Raw genomic sequence first — 19,875 nt, forward strand, 5'->3', positions numbered from 1 at the left:
ATAAAACTAATAAATAAAAAATACACACATCTTACTGATCTCTGCAGTCAGTAACATTACACATAAAGTGCAAACATAATAGCAATTGTATAAACACACACACACAAACACGCCTTTAAAGTTTAAAGGCGTGAAATTGGACGGTCTAGTTCTGATTAGCGTCACCGCTGTCTCGGTGGAGTTTAATAAACTCGGCCGTCTGCTTCTTGCTATCTAAAATATAACCAGACACTGGCGTAAATTCTCGACTGTCTCATACTTCTGTTTAATAAGTTTTCTGTTTGACGTTTAGTCAGCTGTGTGAAAACCAAGGAGGAACCCACCCGGGGGATTAATAAAGTTTTATTTTATCTAATCTAATAACTTTAATCTCAGCCAAACCGATTTACTCACGAACAAACAAAACACTGAAAAAAGCCCAACAATAACATTTTTAGGTTGTCTAAGTGACTTATATATCACGTTTAACCCGAGCAGCGAAACTCCGCGGTGATCTGAAAATGATGTGCCGGGAGTTGTGCCGTTCTCGGCCGCATCAGTAACCCTCGAGCTCCCGGCTAGCTGTCCAGCTGGTGGGTAGCAGACGCCTCTGAAAACGTCGAAGCACTTTTGCAAATATGGGATATCTTGATAAACCGAGCAGATATTTGATGTTTACACAACTACTTTCTCGCCTGAAAATATGTTAAAAGTTTATTTTGTGACCCTGAAAGATTAGTATGAGTAATTTTAAAACTCAGTAGCGGCCGCCATTGCTGGAAACTGGAGTTTGGCTGGGCCGCGCTATGAATTCTGGGATATGGTAGTAATTTGGACAGCCTTCGGCGCGTCGCTGTGACGTAATCGGTCTACAAATGCGGCCTCAGGAGGATGCAGCCCATGAATTTGGACATGTCCAGAGTATAATCGCAGCCTTTGCGGTTAGAAAATTGCACTTGATCATGTCGCGATATTATCGCAAATGCGATATATCGTTCAGCCCTACTGTGATTGTACCTGACCATAATCAGCCCATTTTTGTTTGCTTCTTCAGCCACTTAACACTGGCATATGAGTCAGTGAAGTTTAGAAAGGCACCTAACTCATGGGATGAGCCAGTGTTGTGTCTATATATAACAGACAACTTGGCAAAGAATCAGTTTTAGGCTGTATCTTTGTTCACTTTGTTAACATTAGCCTAAACCAAAAACACGTTTATTCACATTTGTTAGCTGAATCTATGAAGACAAAAAGATAACAACTTGATAGACATAAAATATTATTTTTTTGCATCAGCAATGTGATTCCCAAAGAGCTATTACCTGAAAACTTGGCTTATCTTGACACTGTGCCCAGTGTGTCCTTCAAAAAATTAAAGAAACTGGACAAGTGGAGGGCAAATGAAGATGTGACAGACCATCTACAGAAGATGAACAGTTTCTGAAAGTCATGTTCTTAAGAAATAGGAAAAAATCCATCAGAGAAGAGCGCCGAAACGGTTGATCTATGCCACATACAAGACTTGGACTGAAAATCACTGGCAACAGGTCTTATGAACAGATGAATCTAAATATGACAATTTGTCATCATTATATCGGGGGGTGTACAACAGTGTGTTTCTATAGACATCTGGTTTGATCTACCAATGTCTGACGGCCATGGCATCATTTTTCACCATGACAATGATCCCAAACACACATATATAGAAAAACACACAGTGGAACACCATCAGTCATGGATTGGCCTCCCCGGAGCCCGGACCTCAACACTATTGAAGCACCGTGGGATCATATTGAGAGAACACAAAACAAAAGGCAACCAATAACCAAAAAAAGAGCTTTGACAGTCCTACAAGAAGCCTGGAGAACTATTCCTGAAGACTGCTTCAAAGAATTATGAGAAAACTGACTAGGAGAGTTCCGGCTGCGATGAAGAATAAAGGTGGTCACACTAAACATCAAGCTGGTTATTATTGTAATCTGGAACTTCAATAATCCCTGCACCTATTTCCCATTTTCCTAGCAAAATATAAGGAAAAAAAGGGGGCTCAAGACTTGTGCACAGTACTGTGCACCTGCTTTCTGGAACAACCCCCCCTATAACCCTGACATCCACATTCAGCCTCGTTTTTTCTGCAGTTACAATGCATGGCTTTATTAGATAATCTTTGAAGCAGTTTCCACCACTGTGAGGAAAAGTAATTAATGCAGTTCTGACATATGCAGGAAAAAAGCAGCATCCATCAGACCCACATGAGCACAACTGCACTAAGTATGACCTGCGCAGGATAAACGGAATTATAAAGTGAGCCCCTCATCAGCTGTCTTTCTAGGTTAAAAAACAAATGTGGTATTGAGTCGGAATTGAATTATTCTTTCTTTGTGCATCTGTGTGGGATTTCTAATTAATGCTGCAGCAGATCTGAGAACGCCAGAGTGCAATGCAGTTTGACTACAGAGAAGGAGTGTTCAGTGGGTTGGAAGCAGGAGTTATGGCGTCTTTTTTTATGGCTAAGAGTGTAAAACTGCTCCAAGTCTTTTTACCAAGTATAAAAACTTTTGTCCTTTTCAGCTCTTCAGTACATGGCAGACCACCTTAAAAAAAAAAAGAAAAGTTGAAGCATGGATGAACTTTCAGAGGAAAGTTAATTCCGGGAACAAGAAATCCAGGTTTCTCTCACTACATGGCCACTATCCACGCTACCAGCGGTTTCATGTTGACACGTGGACTTGCCGAAACAGCAAAGGGGTTCACAGCTTAGCACATGTGAGATTTCCACACACTCACCACAGAGTGGAAACAAACACCATCCGTTCAATGCTTGTTTAAGTCAACACTGCTGGCGTATTCTTTGAACAATCTGGGACATTTGATTCTCATTTGAATAAAACTCAAATTGAAGGCACAGAGCACACAATCCACTTGCCAGAGAAAGCCACCATTGTGTATTCTCATGCACACATATGGGAAAATGGGATGGGTGGGGATTGCAGGGCATTGCGTACCTTACTGGGCAAACATCAGCATCTCGGTGTTGCGTTGGCTCTTCCCGAGCCCCACCCCACCCGTCACCTAACCCTTTTTCTATATTCATGCATTTGCATCACTTCCATAGACACGTGACAATTCAAACAGCGCTCTCACTCTTGGGAATAGTGCTATGAAAAATGAAACAAGTCTTACCTAGTGCGGAATGGTTGGTCACATCTGTAAGCAAATCATTTGGGAAAAGTGGGGGAGGGGGGGGAGGAGGAGAGAAAGCGAGAAAAAAGAAGAAGAAACGTCAGCAAATTACAATGTACAGCAAGCTAAACTTCAACGCAGGCTGAGGCTTTCTCCGGCTACCCTGAAAAATGATCGTCTCTCAGCATTGTACAGAGTCAGGGGGTTAAGAATAGGCTGTGTCAAGAGAGGGGGACATCATTTATTAATCGAGGGACATGAAACGTCTGAGATAGTCTCCCCCGAGGATCCCGAGTTTGCACAACTTGCATTAATATTTGTCAGTGTTTCAAAATTTTAAAGGTGGAGGCAGAAATTATGTAAGCAGAAACCCAATCCATTACCTGCGAGTCATCGCCTTTTTTTCCCCTTCTTCTTTCGTTCCCCCACTAGTGTAACACAACCACAGAACAAACAAATGTGCTCACACAAACCCACACCCAGAGTGTTCCTCGCTCTCTCTCCATATGTCTCTGAGGTAATTAAGTAGCCCTCAGATATCTCTCACCCTATGTCCTGGACCTTTTACTACACTTCCCCGAGCTTGTTAGTCCGACAGCGGACATCCAAGGTTCCGAAGGCGTAATAAAATGGCAGTCTTGTGCACGCCACAAAGACCCCAGGCAGCACGCCAAAAAAAGGCCACCATTTAGCCACATCTTCACTAGTCACTGCTACCTGACATTCCCATGAGTTACAGAAAGGGGTATTGAGATAGGCCTGGTCCCCAACCCTCCCCTCTGCTTTCCTGTACTAATATTCCACCATGCTGAGAAATATGTACTGGATTTCCATTACACCGTGCTTTTTTTTTTTTTTTTAACATCGGAAGTGGTCCCTGTACAAATGTACTCTTCTAAAGCACAGTTTTGCTTTCTTGTAAATGTGCAATAAAACACGGAAATGGAGTGAGCTGACAATAACAGGGAATAGTGTGAGGGAAATAGTAGACTCAGGACTAATTCGGAGTTGCTGTTGCTTACAGTGCAGTCTTGTTTTGTTGCTAAGCAGAATTTGCGGGTAATATGATTTATCACCGATGATTTCTATCCCCGCCCCCTCAGCCCCCAAAACTCCCTGCATTCATTTACATTTTTGGTAGGGATGCAGCAAATCCCCACGAGGATCAACAACAAGTGAATGTGATTGCAATATCTGTTTTGTGCGTGAGAACAAATCTATTTTCAGGCAAAAGGCGGAGGAAGATTGGGGTTCAATCTCTGGGACGCTCATTACATTCCGCCTGACACACATCCGTGCTCGCTGCTACTGTTGTTGCTAAACAGAGAGCTCAGCTGAGGACCTTGAAGCTTCATGCCAGGAAAATTGGACCCTGGGGAAGGGGGGTAGCAGGGACTGATGTTGGACTTGAAGTGCCGTGGAGAAGCACCTGGGGTTTCAACGGCATTAGCATCAGTTTTGGGAGAAAGTGAGAGACCAAGCCATGCCAGTAATAGGCAACAACGAAAATGTAAAAGATACAGTTGTTGTGGCAAATGTTTACATGCGGTGCATTTTGCAATGAAGTGCAAATGCTTGAGAACAATGAAGCGCGTACAGTTAGATGACTGTACTTTGTCAGGAAGGACAAGTCCTACGCTCTCAGCTATTCCACATTCCTGTTTTTAACAGAGAGACTTTTTGCAGTGCAGTGAAGATTATTGATTTTTTTCCTTCTGAGTCCTGTGGTGGAAATTTAGGATGCCCAGCCAATCAAAACTAGTGGAGGTAGCGTGGGCCTAAGTGGATTAGACTAGTGGGTATGGTGGAGGGAGAATCTAGAGGGAGAAACTGAAGCTCTGGTGGCTTCAATAAACCCACTCTGTGAACCAGGAAATAGATGGAAGACTAAGACACTTTTTTCACCCTCTCTCACCCTCCTGTTTTAAGCAGATAAGCTGCTTCCAAGGTCTTAGTTATGCTGTGTAGAACCCAAAACACGATATGGAAACTTTTGACAAGTCAAATAAAAAGAAAGAAGCTGAGAAGTCTGTTCCCCGTGTTGTCTTTTCTCTGTTGACAAGAGGGATTTGGGTATGTTTGGAGTGGTCAGTACTGGGGGAATTACAAAAAGCCTCTGAGATGTGGCATAGTGAGCATGTCACAGCACCAACGTGGGTCTTTAGTGAAGGCCCGGGCTCCTTTTAAGTTAAGCCTTGACTAGCCATTGCAATAAAGAAGAAATGGCTTTGCTTTGATGAGCAACTGGCAGCCTCACCGTGAACCCTTTTATGTTTTCTTTTAAATTCAATCTTCTTTTCTTTTGGTTTCTTTTTCTCTGTTTTGTTTCTTTGTGGTTGTGGTGGCAGCTCACTATGACATCACTTGTACCAAAATAGCTTCAAGAATTAGCAGAAAGTTAGTGCATTTCACGAAGAGTCCTGTTGACATTTAAGCTTTCATTGTCTCAAGTCTATAGGTGTATAAATACAGTAGTTGACAGTTATAGACTCCATATTTATTCCGGTATTTTTGCACTTTGTAGCATTGCACATGCAAATCTGTACATATGCCACACATGTCTTTGTTATCTTTTTTAAGCACACAGAAAGCAAAAAGAGTCCAGCTCCTTGTAGCTGGCCAATAAAGCTGATTTTGATTCTGTGTGTGGAGTGTTTGCTTGAGCTGTATCTTAATAACTGGCTGTTTGTTATTTAGGTCTTTGGTTTTGAGTTTTAAAATTTGGGTGATCATCTTTTACCATCTCAACTCGGGTGCACGTCATAACAGTAATCCCCACACTTTTGTTCCCTTCATACGTCAAACTGTTTTAGTGGGTAAATGCACAAAAGAGAAATATTTACCATCTCTTTTCACCAGAGAAACTTCTTACTCAAAGCAGCGATAATCACAGCAGCTTTAGCTCACTTTGCTGTTGCAAACTTCACAACTTTCTTGCCAGATTTAGCAACTTTTCGTAGTCTTTCATCCTACGGTCACACCCGGGAAAACAGTTGGTATGAGAACAAAATTATCGTGAAACATTGTCATCTTGTTATCTTTGAAATAGTTACTTCGAGATCAGGGACTAATCCTGCAACCCATCGCGGCCCGATGCCATTTTCAAAGTGAGCTTGTTGCGTCAAGGCAATAAAACTACAATAAGAAAAAGAAAGTCTGCAATCAGTTTGCAATTGAATGGGATTAAATTGGTAATTGCATGCAATCTGTTTGTGATAATATATCAATTTACTGTGATAAATGAGCACACAGCTATGTCATTGAAATTCACATTAAACAGAAATTCAAAGAGAGGCCTTGCAGACAATGTGGGCTCATCAGTGCACACTGACTAAGACTGAATCACTAAACTGCCTCAGAGGGACTGCAGTCAGTCTATGTTGGAGTGTTTGGAGACAGACTGCCTTTCACCAGGCGATCTGTGCAAAGGCCTTGCAATCAAAAGTGTCTGCCACAGCTAATTGCAATCAGTCGCCAAATAGGAAAAAAATTCAGTGCTATCTCTGGGCAATAACCCATTTTTTCTAGTCACAAGAAGGTTGCCATCCTGTTTTTACTCTAGTGTGAATATGTCTTGTTTTTCAGAAGATCTAAACCTAGTCAAAAACTAACACTACTAATTGCTCTAGCTTGGAGTCAACTTAGACAATTTTCAGACAACATTGTGGTTATCAAAGTCACTACACCCCTGCGTTAGGTGAAGCTTCAAATATCTGCTGTTGACTCAAGTCTCCGAAGCTCAAAAAGTGGTATTCGGGATAGTCAAAGTAGTTGCACTGTGAACACAGTCTCATTTCATAATGAATTGTTGTGCAGAGAAACAATGGTGCCAAAGATTACCCTTTATACAAGAATTTGGATTAAACTTAAAGAGGCATCATTTGCCCTTGGTGGGATTTTTGGTGTGGGGTACAGTATGGTGCGTCCTCTGAGATTTGGCAGCTCCTGGACAAGGACATCAGTCTCCCCTGTTTCACGCTGCCAGTGTTGAATTTTGTCATTCGTCTCTTAGTGCACCACATCACAGACAACACTGCTGTTTTTGGTTTTTTATTTTTCTTCTTTTTCTTTTTCTTTTTTCCAACAAAACCCCCCCACCACATCTACTTAAATACATTAGCTCAATATTACAGTGATGTGGTTTCAATCTGATTCGTGGATCTCTCGCAGTACTAATTCCAACAATGATAAATCAAACATTATCAGCCAAATGACTATCTAGAAAAGATTTGCCCGCTGCAGATCAAGCCTTAAAACCCTTAAAGATTAAGACTTCTATCTCTTAACACCAACCGCCACAGTAAATCTTTAAAGGTCTGATCAAATTGCTAAATAACTTGTGGCTAAATTATCCTCTAGCAGCCTCTAGAAATTCTGCATGAACCTTTATTGCCAATTTTCAGTCTCTCATAGACGGGCGAATAAAGGTGAATGGGAAAATTTGTCTCTCGGGTCAAGTAAGGCGGAGGAAAAGCAACAGTTTGATTTGATATGTATCTATTACTGTACCTCTTATTGTAAGTATTATTTCCTCTGTAATTATCTATGTTTCCTGTTTCAAATACTCAAATAACATGCTGCAGTATTCTTGCAGCTTATGTACAGTATAATGGTATTGGGTGCCTTGTACATAGAAAAGGCGTTATTGTTAAAACAGTATGTTACTAATGGGACCGATACTGACCAGGAAATCAAACTACCCACCGCCCTATCCCCTGTTCCTCTGTTGTCTAGTTCCACAGGGCACCTTTTCAGTTTAATTGCAGTTAATCAGCGAGTCAGACATCCCCCCCCTCAAATAAACAGCTCCACTTTTTCTCAGGGGCACAAGGCAATACACACATGCACACAGAAAGCGAGAGTAACAGCAAGAGAGAGCGAGGGAAAGCTCGCTCTCCTCAAATCGGCTACAGGAGTGAGTGCCCACTAATTGGAAATCAAAAGCAATGGAGCTGGAAGGCAGCCGAGAAGGAACAGTGAAACCTCAAGCGCCTGTTGTCGGTCAATTTAGACCATGACAAAAAAGGCCCTGCTTCTTGTGTCACCATTTAACCTATTCACCAGTGTGGAATGAGAGCAGCTGTTTTTTTACAGTACCACATAATGGGACAAAATGGCTCTGGTTGGCCATGCTCCAGCTAGCTGCAAAAAGGCTCCGACGCAGAGAGAAAAAGGGAAAAAAGGTGCAAAGAAGATACGGCAGGAGACGGGAACGCTGCTGCCTCGTTATCAGCGATGCAGAGAGAGAGCGCTCACACTCTTCCATCTGAGCTGAAATAAACATTACTTCTTTTTTTTTTTGTGCGTGTGTGTCGCAACAAACAATTAGAGAAGCCACCACAGAGGCTACAGATGGCCTGGGCTCACACAGACTGCGGAAGTATCTAGAAGTTTACACAAGTCAGACGAAAAGCCAGATCGGCTCCAGAGCCGAGGCTGTTCTCCGACTAAAAAAATAAAATAAAATAAAATATTGCTCAGTTGTTTTTAATCCCTTTCCGAGTTGAGGTGTGAATAAGTACTTTGTGAGTGACAGCTTGATGAGCGCAGTTATAGAAACTCCAAACTTCATCAGGCAGTTGTCAGACTGGGGGGCTGTCCGGTTTAAAGGCTGCTCAGGCATAACAGTACGGGAATGAGGTATGCTTATGTTAGCACAGCAGCAGATGTTCTGTTTCTGTTCCAGCTGTCTTCTTTTTTGAAGTGCCGTGCTCGGTATATCTCAATCCCAAATCTTTATTACTATCCTCTCATCCACCCCCCCTCGCCTCCCCGGGTCAGGCGGGAGTCAAACTAAGCAATCACAGGTAGACTAATTACTAATAGATGCCTCTTTTTTCCTGAAACAATTATACTTTCGACACATTTGTCACAGAGTTTCAACAGACTGCAAAAACATTGTAAAAAGAGAGAAGAGAGAGATCACTCATGTTTATTCCCAGTTTTTACCTGCTATGCTAGAAAAGCACAATAGAAAAAAATGAATGACATAACAGAGCTAACTCAAATGAAGCCACATGTCTGATGTATCTTCCTGGGGGCTTTGCCCACCCTCTTGTGTTAAAAAAAAAAAGAAAGAAAGGGAAAAAAAGAAAAAAACAAAACACTGAAGGGATTTAAGGGACTTTTTCAAATGCGGCTTTTTTCTGGAATTCAGCCTGGCAGACCTTGATGAGTGATCAGAAGTTGGGAGATCATAGACCCGTGGGCTCTATGCTGAGTTCTGACCCTGGGTTCAGCTACGCAGAGGTGGGATAAAGACTCTCTTGCCTGGGGAGAAGTAGAGGGAGGAAAGGGTAGAAAGGAAGAAATAAAACGAGGGAGCGGCAATAGCCTTGATGCCTCTAGCAGTGCGGCGCCGGCTCGGCCCTTCATATCAGCCACTTGTGAAGACGGGAGGGGGGAAACCCTACAGGCACTCGTATGTCGACCGGCGCGATCAAGGCCAGCTAAGAAAAACCTGGGTCTGGAGCTGCTGTTACTTTAGGCTATGGTGTGAGCTGGAGAAGCTCAAAGAGAGAGACTTTAATGATGTTTGACACTTCACCATTACCGCAGGTCACGAGGACACGCCTCACAATTGACTGCATTTCCAATTGAAATTCTTCAGGTCTAAAGATCGCAGTCATTTACGGCCCCATTGCACGCTAAACGCTCACGCCGACAATCTGAGGAGCTTGTATGAAGGAGTTCCTTAAATCTCTGACTCAAACAGATAATTAGACATAATGAGTAAACAATGTGGCTGCAAGATGTGAGCGGGCTTATTGCTTTTTAATTGTGTTTCTCTCGGCGAGCTGAGCTACTTCTGCGAGCGCCGTTTACCTGTGTGCGTTGGCCCGTGTGAGGCCAGGTGCAGTCATTACCACGGGACAGATGGATCAGCAGAAGCGTTGCTCGTTTCTCTTGCAAGGCAACATGGTGGCTGCCATATGTAAGCTCATCATTAAAAGTGACCTTTGACCCTCCAGCGGGTGCCTGTCATTCTAATGGAGTTAATTAAGAACGTCCGCCACAGCGCGGAGGATGTGGTATTTTCCTCTCTTTGTGTTTGTGGATGTTATTGGCTCGCAACGACGAGTAATATTAATATCTGCGCGTTGTATATTTGGGGGCTGGCATCCATTCGCACGTTAGGGCGGTTTGCATGTAGTCGTGCCTCGGGTGTCAGACGTGTTTAAGTTTGGGGGTATCTTTTAATATTGCCGACGTAACTCCTTTGAAAATTCATTAAAGTGCTTCGACCCCTCTGCCATCTGCGCGAGCAAGAGGTAGGGTGTCGTGCAGCTGGGGAGCACGGGAAGATGAAAATTCTGACACGGGCAAAAGCAGGCGGGCGAGCCCCTGGACACAGATTGAAGGCCAGTGATATGCCAGCTTTGAACTGCTGTTTATTTATTCCTAGGCCTTATCTAAAGGTTCCATTCAAATTTAGATTCAGAGATAAAGACTGCTGGCAGCAGTCACACATTTCTCTGGCAAATGGCAAAATGTTATGTAAGCGTGATGCTTATAAAATAATTTTTTTTTAAAACAATCCCTTAGAGGGCTAATTAAAAATGCTACACTAATTGCTAAGTGTCAAGCTAAAGTATAATTAACTCCACAATTACATGCAGTGTATTACTGACCGATTACAGCGATAAACCTCAGCTGCTGATGCCAACTGAATATATACAAATAAGCATAGCCAAGCCAGATCATCCTCATTAATATGTCGGGATTTAATGCACATTTGGAGCGTTTAGGCCTCCTTGTCCGACGCTTCCTCGTTAATCCGTGTCACTTCTCTATAACTACCAAAAGTCAGGCTCTTGTCAAGCGTTTGATCAGCACGGTCTCTGGCGCACTCTCTGGTGCCAGTTACTTACTCACAATGAAGCAATATGAGTAGCGGTGTTTATGCCCTGTAATCACTTTCTCCTACACCTGATCCCCTCTTCATAAACTCAGCGCACCAACATTATTGCTGTTATAGTCGGAAATATGGAGCTATGTATTATGCATTAACAATCATCTCCTGGAGGGAAGGCACACACACACACTTTGATGCCAAGACACACACACACACACGTGCAGCGTCATCACTGGCGAATGTCTGCAGGTATGCTGGAAATGCATGCGAAAATAAGCACGCATAGACATTTCCTTTGCTTTGTCTCCCCCCCTCGCATCAGTGTACACAGATGCGTCGACGCTCGCTCACTTTAGCATATGCCTCGAAGCATTGGGGTGTAATAGAGGCTGCCTGCACTTTGCCTCGTCTCCCCTTCCCTGACACTAATCAACACCTCTTCTGCTATTAAAAATTCCTCTCCATGCCTTTTGATCTGCTAACTATCTCATTTACATGACTGGCGCTCAGCAAACCAGCCTGCTGTTGGGGAGGTGTGATGAGGTGAGGTGGGGCCGGAGGGAGGGGCTGGCGGCCGGGGTGAGAAAAAGGAAAAGTGGAAAAGTGGGGGCAGGGGGGAAGAGGGACTCTCTTGTTACTGAAACTTATTTCAGCTGCTTAAGGAGCAAAAGATCACGTGCGTGAGAGCGAACGTTTCGGCTGTTTCGTGATTTCAAGTTGTTGCAAGCAGTGCAGCGATCCAAAAATAGAGGGGCTGAAAATAACACAGGGGGGGGGGGAAAATCTCAAACAGGTGGAGAAATAAAACAGCCGAACCCCTGCGTCCTCCTCCCCTCCACGCTTCTTCTTCTCTCCCGTTCTCCCGCCTCTCTTTCTCCTCTTGGCTGACTTTGTGTGGTGCCGTGGGGCTTCCACTGAGCCTGAGCCTCTTTGGCAAGAGCTGTGAGGCTGGCATTGAAAAGGCTTGGTTGTAGCTGGGTGAGAACGCGGGAGCGGGCAGGTAGAGAGGGAGAAAGCGGTCGACGAGTGAGGGAGAGAGAGAGAGACAGGGAAGTTGTGGGAACCATTGTAGGTGGTTTCAATCATTCTGATGCCATCTGTTCCACTCCATTTTTCGCACTGACAGTGGATATTTTCCCCGGTGAGACGAGAGGAGTCTGCGTGCATGTGTGTATGACAATGAGAGATAGTGAAGGACAGACGAGTATAAGCACAGAGCACAACATATTTATCTTTTACACACTATACAACTCAACTGTATAACCAGGTATCTGATTCCAAACTTTTACTTTGATGCAACTAATGACCACTTTCAGGACTCAGTAAGCGGCTGTCAGTAAGTAATCAGCTACTGTTCATTATTTGAGGAGATATCAATCATTGGTAAAGTCTTCTTGCTTTATTTTTCAACTAAAACTACTTCATTAGTGCTTGCACATCAGTGCTAAACACTCGAAGCTGATGAAAATATCTAAGGAAAAAACCTAAGGGCATTGCAAAGTATTAAAAAATTCACCTGACAGATGAAAACCTTTAATTATTGCAGTTCATCTCTAATATATGCCAGTGTTTTTACATCAAATCATAAAACCAAAATCAGTCAATTCTTTAAAACCTGGACCATGAAATGATTGCCCGAATATTTACGTGTTGAAAATGGAGTGTTTATTGAACCTTGTGAATTTAGTTAATTTAATATTATTTGCATATATGAGATTTAAGTAGTATCATATTTGCTAAAGTCAGCACTGTTTTGGTTTTTTTTTTTTGCAAGTTATTGCTTTAAAAAATTATCTTGCAACTTATTTAGGCTTTATGGAGAGGGGGGAAAAATCACACTGATTATTTATAAGTCTCAAAAAATCAAACAAATCTAGTTTATCACATATGATACACTTGGTGTGAGAGGATTAAATCAGTTGGATGTATCTTCTGAGGACCATGAACGGCTTTTGCACCAGGTGTCATTGCGCTGGCGGGGCACTGGGTCCTTCATTCTATGAACTTTTAACTCGTGTTTCCTTTCTGCTTAAACATGCATGAAGTTATTTTATCATCCACACACTTTTCAGTGATGACACTCTTCCCTCTCTCTTCCTCATTGGCTCTTTCACCTAAAGCCCTTTTTGTCACTTTCTGTAATAGCCTCCTTATGAACCCCCCCCACCCCCACCCCACCCTCCTTATTACCTAGCCTGTTTAGCAGGTGTTTCTCTTCCTCTTTGTATACCTCATTTTTATTTCTCCTTCCTGAATAAAAACTAGCACTGAAAATCCCTCTTAGTGTCACCCTGCTTGCTTATATAAAAATCCAACTCTTCAAGATAAAAGGCTACTGAAAATAATACCGGCATTAGGGTTTCCTATTTCACAGCGTTTCAGTTCTGAGGGGTCAGTGAATCTGCGTGATGTGGAATATTGAATATGAAGATGGGGAAGCGCCACAGTGTTTTTTCAGCATGTTTGCTCAGTAAACTCAGTGTTATTGGATCTACAAGTCTGCCGTAGCAGTTGAAGGAAAAGGCCACATTCGGCTTACACTGCACCTCGAAAAGAAATTGGCGGGGATAATGGAACAAAATTCAGGAGAATGTAAAGACAGAATTGTGCAGAGTAAGAAAACAGAGACTAAAGGTTCACCCCTTCAAAACATAACACTAGAGAAATATGAATTTATGCATAGGGAGATATTGCTTTACCCACTGAATTCTGGTATCATATTGTTATCTTCAATGAAAGCAAAAGGGAGTCTACGCTGTGAAAATATAATTTGGCACAGTGGATTTTTGAAATAAGCACTGATATATATATATATATATATATATATATATATATATATATATATATATATATATATATATATATATATATATATATATATATATATATATATAGTTACTGGAATTCATTCCTAGAGATACATGAATATTTGTATTGAATATTATATTTAGCCATTAAACTTTTAATAAGACATTTATGAAATCTAGAGATATTATCCTAATAGAAACAATGAAGATCTGTTCAAAACTGTATATGAAAAGTTCTTCCAGTTCTCCACAGTTAAAATTCTTAACCTGCCTGATATTATATGAAATTTTGGGGCCACATTTATTAATGCCCTGCTCCAGCACAAATTAGGCTTTGGTATAAAAAATAGTGACAAGATTACATGCAAGATGTGGGACATGCAGAGATTTTTTACGACTAAGCCTGTTGCATTTGTATGCAATTTGTATGCAATATAAAGGAGAATATTTAAATCAACCACACAAACTGATTCTATAACACATTCAATTCTTATTTTTTTGCACTTTGTAATGAAATAAGTTGACTGCGCCTGGGTTTAGAAATTAGGGCAGCCTCACCTTTAAAATTAGCCACACCCACTGGTATTTAGAGTAAATCTGGCCGTATGTGAACAGCTGAGAAACACAAAGTCATGACAATTCATCTACATCAAAAAAGCCTAAATATATCTCCCACTACCCCTCCAATGATGAATAAAACGCCAAATCACAACATTAGTCCAGTCAATGCACTTTATTATTATGAGGTCATGACCTTACAAAACCTTAAACCCAATCCACTGATTCCCTTTGAGCAAGCAATTGGCAACAGCAAGGTGACAGAACTCCCTTTTAACATGAACAGACTTTAGGTCTAACTAGGCGACGGAGAGAAAAAGCAGCAACATATGTTTGCAGTAGCCATTACTAACCAGACATCGAGTCAGGCAAACCCTCTTCTCTCATGTGTAAGATCTAACCAAACAACATCAATAGTCACAATACTCCAACCTCCCAGCATGCTGCACTTTCAGCAATCAGAAAGATAAACAATAAGACTGCTTAAGACTAGGAAGTAGTCTGCTGGGACCCAATCCCACCTAATAGTCTAATTAAAGCCATTGATTGCTTATATGAGCACACATAAGCAGTGGACATTTCCCACTAAGAACCACCCACAGGTCTAGTAATTAGCACAAATTCTGAGCTATGAGTCAGATTCTGCTGCCTCGTTTGCAGGGCAGCGGTGTTGTTTTGTTTATCGACGCCCTTTACTGCCACGACCTTTCCACGTCGTTCGCATTGTACTGAATGCACTGTCACTCACCTGCAACTGTCCCTATCAGTCCTCAGCATCTGTGTTGAATCAGTGTTCGAATCTCTGTCCGTTTCTTTCTTTTTTTTTTCTCCCCCCTCCAACAGCCACAATGCTGCAGATGATTTGGAAGGACCAGCTGGGATGTGTTTGTGAGAGCTGTCTGGATTTGATGGCCTCCAGTGACATCCATTGTCAAGATCACAAAAAAGTCAGACGTTTTACCTCTTCAGGCTGTCTTAGGCATGATTTTATATCCTGCTGTTTGTGACTCTTGAACTTACCAAAGGGGAACCATTTTTAATGAATACCGGTTGTCCCGAGAAGGCAAATAACACCCCCCCCCTTTTTTTTTGAAGTGAATTATGTGATATAAATAGAGTGTGCTCCAACAAAGGACAAGACCTGTCTTGGGGCAGTATATATCCGTGGACTCGTATCCTACAATTTGAGTTTTATCTTCTAGAATTGATAGTAAGGGGGGCATACATGACGATAACAGTATGATTATATCTGATTACTTATGCGTAACCCGAAACAAGTTGTCTTTGTTTGCTCCTTAACCAGATAGCAAACACAGAAAGAGTAGCGATTGCTAGGGCCAAGCTAGGGGTCACTTATTAGGGAGTTATCTTAGTGGACAAAGGAAAGATTTATTTGAACGATGCGGCAAATTGATCCTTCCAGTCTGAGTTAAGCGTCAAGATAAGAAAACACAGGTTAAGCCTCTACGAAAATATAAATTCAGAATTTCATCACAGACAATGAAATTTAGTGACAGAGGTCAAGAGGATTGTTTTGGCACAATGTGGGCTGACAGTGCCGTCACGAAGCATTCACTGGCAAGGACGCAAGTGGTTCTCTCAGCACTTTGAGTGCTGAATTTTAAAAAAAAAGCTTGTTGATTTATAATACAAGGAGAAATGAAAGAAGACTTAATGGTGAACAAAGAAGACATTTTTTAAACTCCTTCTAGGCTTAAACGCAGCTACAATAAATTCAGCAGCTACAGAAAATGCTTTAATTTATTCTGGATGTGCCAAACACAAGGAGATATTGCTCAAAACTGTAACCGCTGCATACATTCTCAAGGTAATACATACTTGACCCAGCACAAAGCACACAAGGCAACAACCCATAGTGCCACAAAAAATACATTTCTTTTTAAGTAAACGTGCTGTAATTTCTGCAGAAAGTCTGCGGTAGATTGCACCATTTGCTAGCTGCCATTTATTCAGCAGGCCAATAAACCCTGTTAAAAGTGAAAGCACTTTGATTTTGTAAAATATTACCTACTGTATACCAGCAGTAGATCTACACAATGCTTAATCACCATGTGAAAGAGAGAAGAGAGAAAAGAGAGGTTTGCATTTACTGGCAGAAAAAAAGACCGGTATTATAGCTGAGCTGGGCACTAAGCTGCGTCCAGGTGTTCGACTCTTTCCAGGTGGCCATGTAATACTCTTGCCGACCCAGATCATGGCAATCATGGAGCTGGCGGAGATGGCTCACTGCCGACACGAGTGTAGCGCCTGGGTAATATGCCAAGTTGGCAGCGACATGCCTGAAAAGCAGGCGGGCAAACAGGCAGAGAGTCTCGAATGCTCCTGGAGTGGAAAGATGGTGGTGAACCTTTCATTTTCTTTTCAGAATTCATGAAAATGTCACAGTCTGGTACAAGGCCTGTCTGATTTTGTGACTTGTCAGTGTTAGGAGTGTTGGTACATCATGATCAGAGCTCTGTGTAACAGTAATTGTTTCATCATTTCACTTAGCCTGTCTGCATGGATCATCCTGAGGCATTATTTTCTGTTTTTCTGCTCTGCTGTATTTTTGCGTTTCAGTGACCTACAACTTAGCCGCCTACAAACATATCTTCTGTCAAAGACTGTCAACATGCTATATCATGTTCACTCTAAATCACAGCCAGAGATATGATCTTTATTAGCCCAGGAAGCCAGAGTTATATGAAGCCTGACTCTAGCCCGTAGTGCCCGGGCACTGTGTGCTCCACAGTGTAAGTAGCTTGGCTGGCAGGCAGCCACAGACAAGCGCTGCTGTGTTTCTGCTTGCCATCCTCTTAGTTGACTGCATGGTAATTACCGTCTCAATGCAGGAAGAAAAAGCAGCTTTTAGTAGGAGGATTGAGACAGAAAAGCGAAAAATGTGGGAGTGTGTGGCTTAGCAGCTTAATGAACATGTCAGATGTATTTAAACAAATGGATTACCACATCAGTATACACTCCACTGTATCATGCTCTTCTCAAAAATACTTGTGAATATGGGAAACATCTACAGGAGAAATCCCCAAAATAGCAGGGGGAACTATCATGTCTGCATTTTTCTATTTCTGTGACACATACAGTACTTTATATAAAACTTTACAATTTCCTGCTCATAGGACGCTATCCATTTACACTCCCACCAGGGCTGTCAAAAAAGAAGCAAAAAATAAATCAAAACTGGATGCTAACTGATACTAAAAGTGATTATCCAATTAGAAACCTATTTGCAACAGCATCAACGCCAACAGCATTGTCTTGGTCTCGTCCAGTTAACAAGCATCTTCACACAGCTCTTCTAGCGCTTCACTAGCGTTTTAGCTAGCTAACGTTCTCAACTCTAAAAAAACCCTTTATGAGGAATTTTGAAAGGTCAGTAAAGCACCTGTTTCATCAACTTTGAGGTATTAAACAGTTATAATAAATGATAACATGACTGGTGCACACATTAACGTTAGCTATTTAACTGTAAGCAATTATCCGATAGCCACATTAGCTGTCTTTTAAGTTATCGTTAAGTTAGCAGCTAGTGGCTAAAGCTAATAATCAACCGATAACGTTATCGTGTGAGCTAGGCATCAAGCTTTATCATTACTAGAAAGTCTTAATTCAACAGGATAACAGAATTAGAATTCAAATAAATAAAGTATTATTTTCTGCTGTTCTACATTAAAGCAGAGAAAATTCTACGAGGAACTAGAAAGAAACAGCGGCAACGTACAGCTACCTCTTTAAAAAAATGTCCTTTTTTTCCTTGTATCTAAAAAGGTAGTTTTTAGATACGAGTGAAATTCTAGCATCATGACAACCCTGAACGCCTTGCATTTGCATTAAAACATAAATGACAACCTGCATTTTCTCCAAACAGCAGGATTTCTACTCGTCAGCCTCAGTAAGATTTTTCATTTTGAAACCTTATTTTTATCCCTAACTGTGTTGTTCCTAGATTCCATTTCTTGCAGCTTTTTTGTCCTGACCCTACACGGATGTTTTACCTGAGCTGTCAATGTCAATACATTGACTAAATGAATAATAGATGCTCTTTTGTCATATGCTTGTGCCAAGGCATCTTCTCAGCTCAAAGATGTTCACATGCCAAAAAAAAAGCAATTTGAAAGTTGACCTTAACATTTGTTATGCTGAGAAGTTGTTTTCTTTTTCTTTTCATTACTTAATGGCAATGGTAATTATTTACTAGACAGAGTCCTTCATAGCGTTCATAATCAATGGGGAGAATAAAAGCTACACAGTTTGCATTGACTGTGTGCAGATCTACATCCACAGATATTCCCATTTGTAAAGAAATGTTCAAGGTGTATATCAGTACACTTGGCATTTGCTCATGAACCTCACTTAAGCTGTGGGCATGTATCTCAAACCTTGTTTGTAGCCTCAAGCAATGTTTGTCAAGACGCATTATCACCAGTTGGCTGTAGTAAAATAATGTTTCACTGCTAGTTAGGAAATGTGTAAACGCTACACTTCCTAGCATGTGAGAAGGGCAAAAAAGTGGCTTGGAATAACGTATTTATGTTAGTGAGTAAACTTGAAAAAAATGTAGCTGTAGAGAGCTGTCGTCTCTTACAAATGATGATAGATTATATCAAATATTGATATTTTAATAGAAATGTTAAAGTTTCATCAGAGACATTGCTAATCCAGACTATCACAACTATCATGTTGTAAGCTTTGTGCCATATCGCATGCAAAAGACTTTGACCTCGAAGAGATAGCCAGTTAAACTGACCAATTGGAAGTGAGTGAGCCTGGATGTCTACCTGTTGTGGAGTTCAGAAAATGCCACTTCTACTCATTGCTCATTCTGGACGATGCAAGACCCATTATTCTTGCAGTCATTACTAAGCAGAATGTCAATAGCTTATTAGAGAGAGAGAGAGAAAGAGAGAGACATGGGAAGGGAGATGGATGTATGGAAGAGTGAGGGAGCAAGGTGGGAGGACAGAGGAAAGGAGGAAACCATCAACAGAAACCTGCAACATACACAATTTCTCCCTCAAAATCCCAACAAGCCATTCCCGAAAGATTCACCCAGGTCAAAGCTTAGTGTTTTAGCAGACATGCGACAACAACAGATGTTAAGTTCCATGTTTGTGCCTTAATTTGTTTTTAATGGGTTGATAATGTGCCAACCCCCACATATTTCCCAGGCTTTTACGTATATCCCCAAGCAACACGGACGTCTAACGAAAAATGCCGTTAAATCCTCAGAACGCATTTTCATCTGCGCCCGGTTGCATTAACACCAAGAAACATCACATAGCAATGACACGACCTCCCTTTTCCTCTGCTCTGTCGCTCTTTCTTTTCTTTTTTCCCCCCGCTCTTTCTCTTACTCTCGCTGTTTTGCTCCCGTGTCTGTTTCTCTCACAGCATTGTGCAAATGTTTCTCTTGTCTAAGGAACCGTTCCATATGTTTGCAATCACTCTGGCTCCCTTGCCTGCACAGATCATTTA

The 19,875-nt window shown here is 41.7% G+C and overlaps 1 protein-coding gene across 22 annotated transcripts in view; it reads right to left on the minus strand.

The window, feature by feature from the left end:
• ptprda (protein tyrosine phosphatase receptor type Da) overlaps positions 1 to 19,875 on the minus strand; it is a 406,188-nt gene that overhangs the window by 289,743 nt on the left and 96,570 nt on the right. For all 22 annotated transcript variants that reach the window (XM_026161910.2, XM_026161898.2, XM_026161908.2 and 19 more), the window contains exon 4: positions 3,163 to 3,186. The gene's annotated coding sequence lies outside the window, so the exon portion shown is untranslated. The remainder of the gene's footprint in view (positions 1 to 3,162; positions 3,187 to 19,875) is intronic.

Source organism: Astatotilapia calliptera, chromosome 3, assembly GCF_964374335.1.
Source record: "Astatotilapia calliptera chromosome 3, fAstCal68.1, whole genome shotgun sequence".
NCBI classification, from domain to species: Eukaryota; Metazoa; Chordata; class Actinopteri; order Cichliformes; family Cichlidae; genus Astatotilapia; species Astatotilapia calliptera.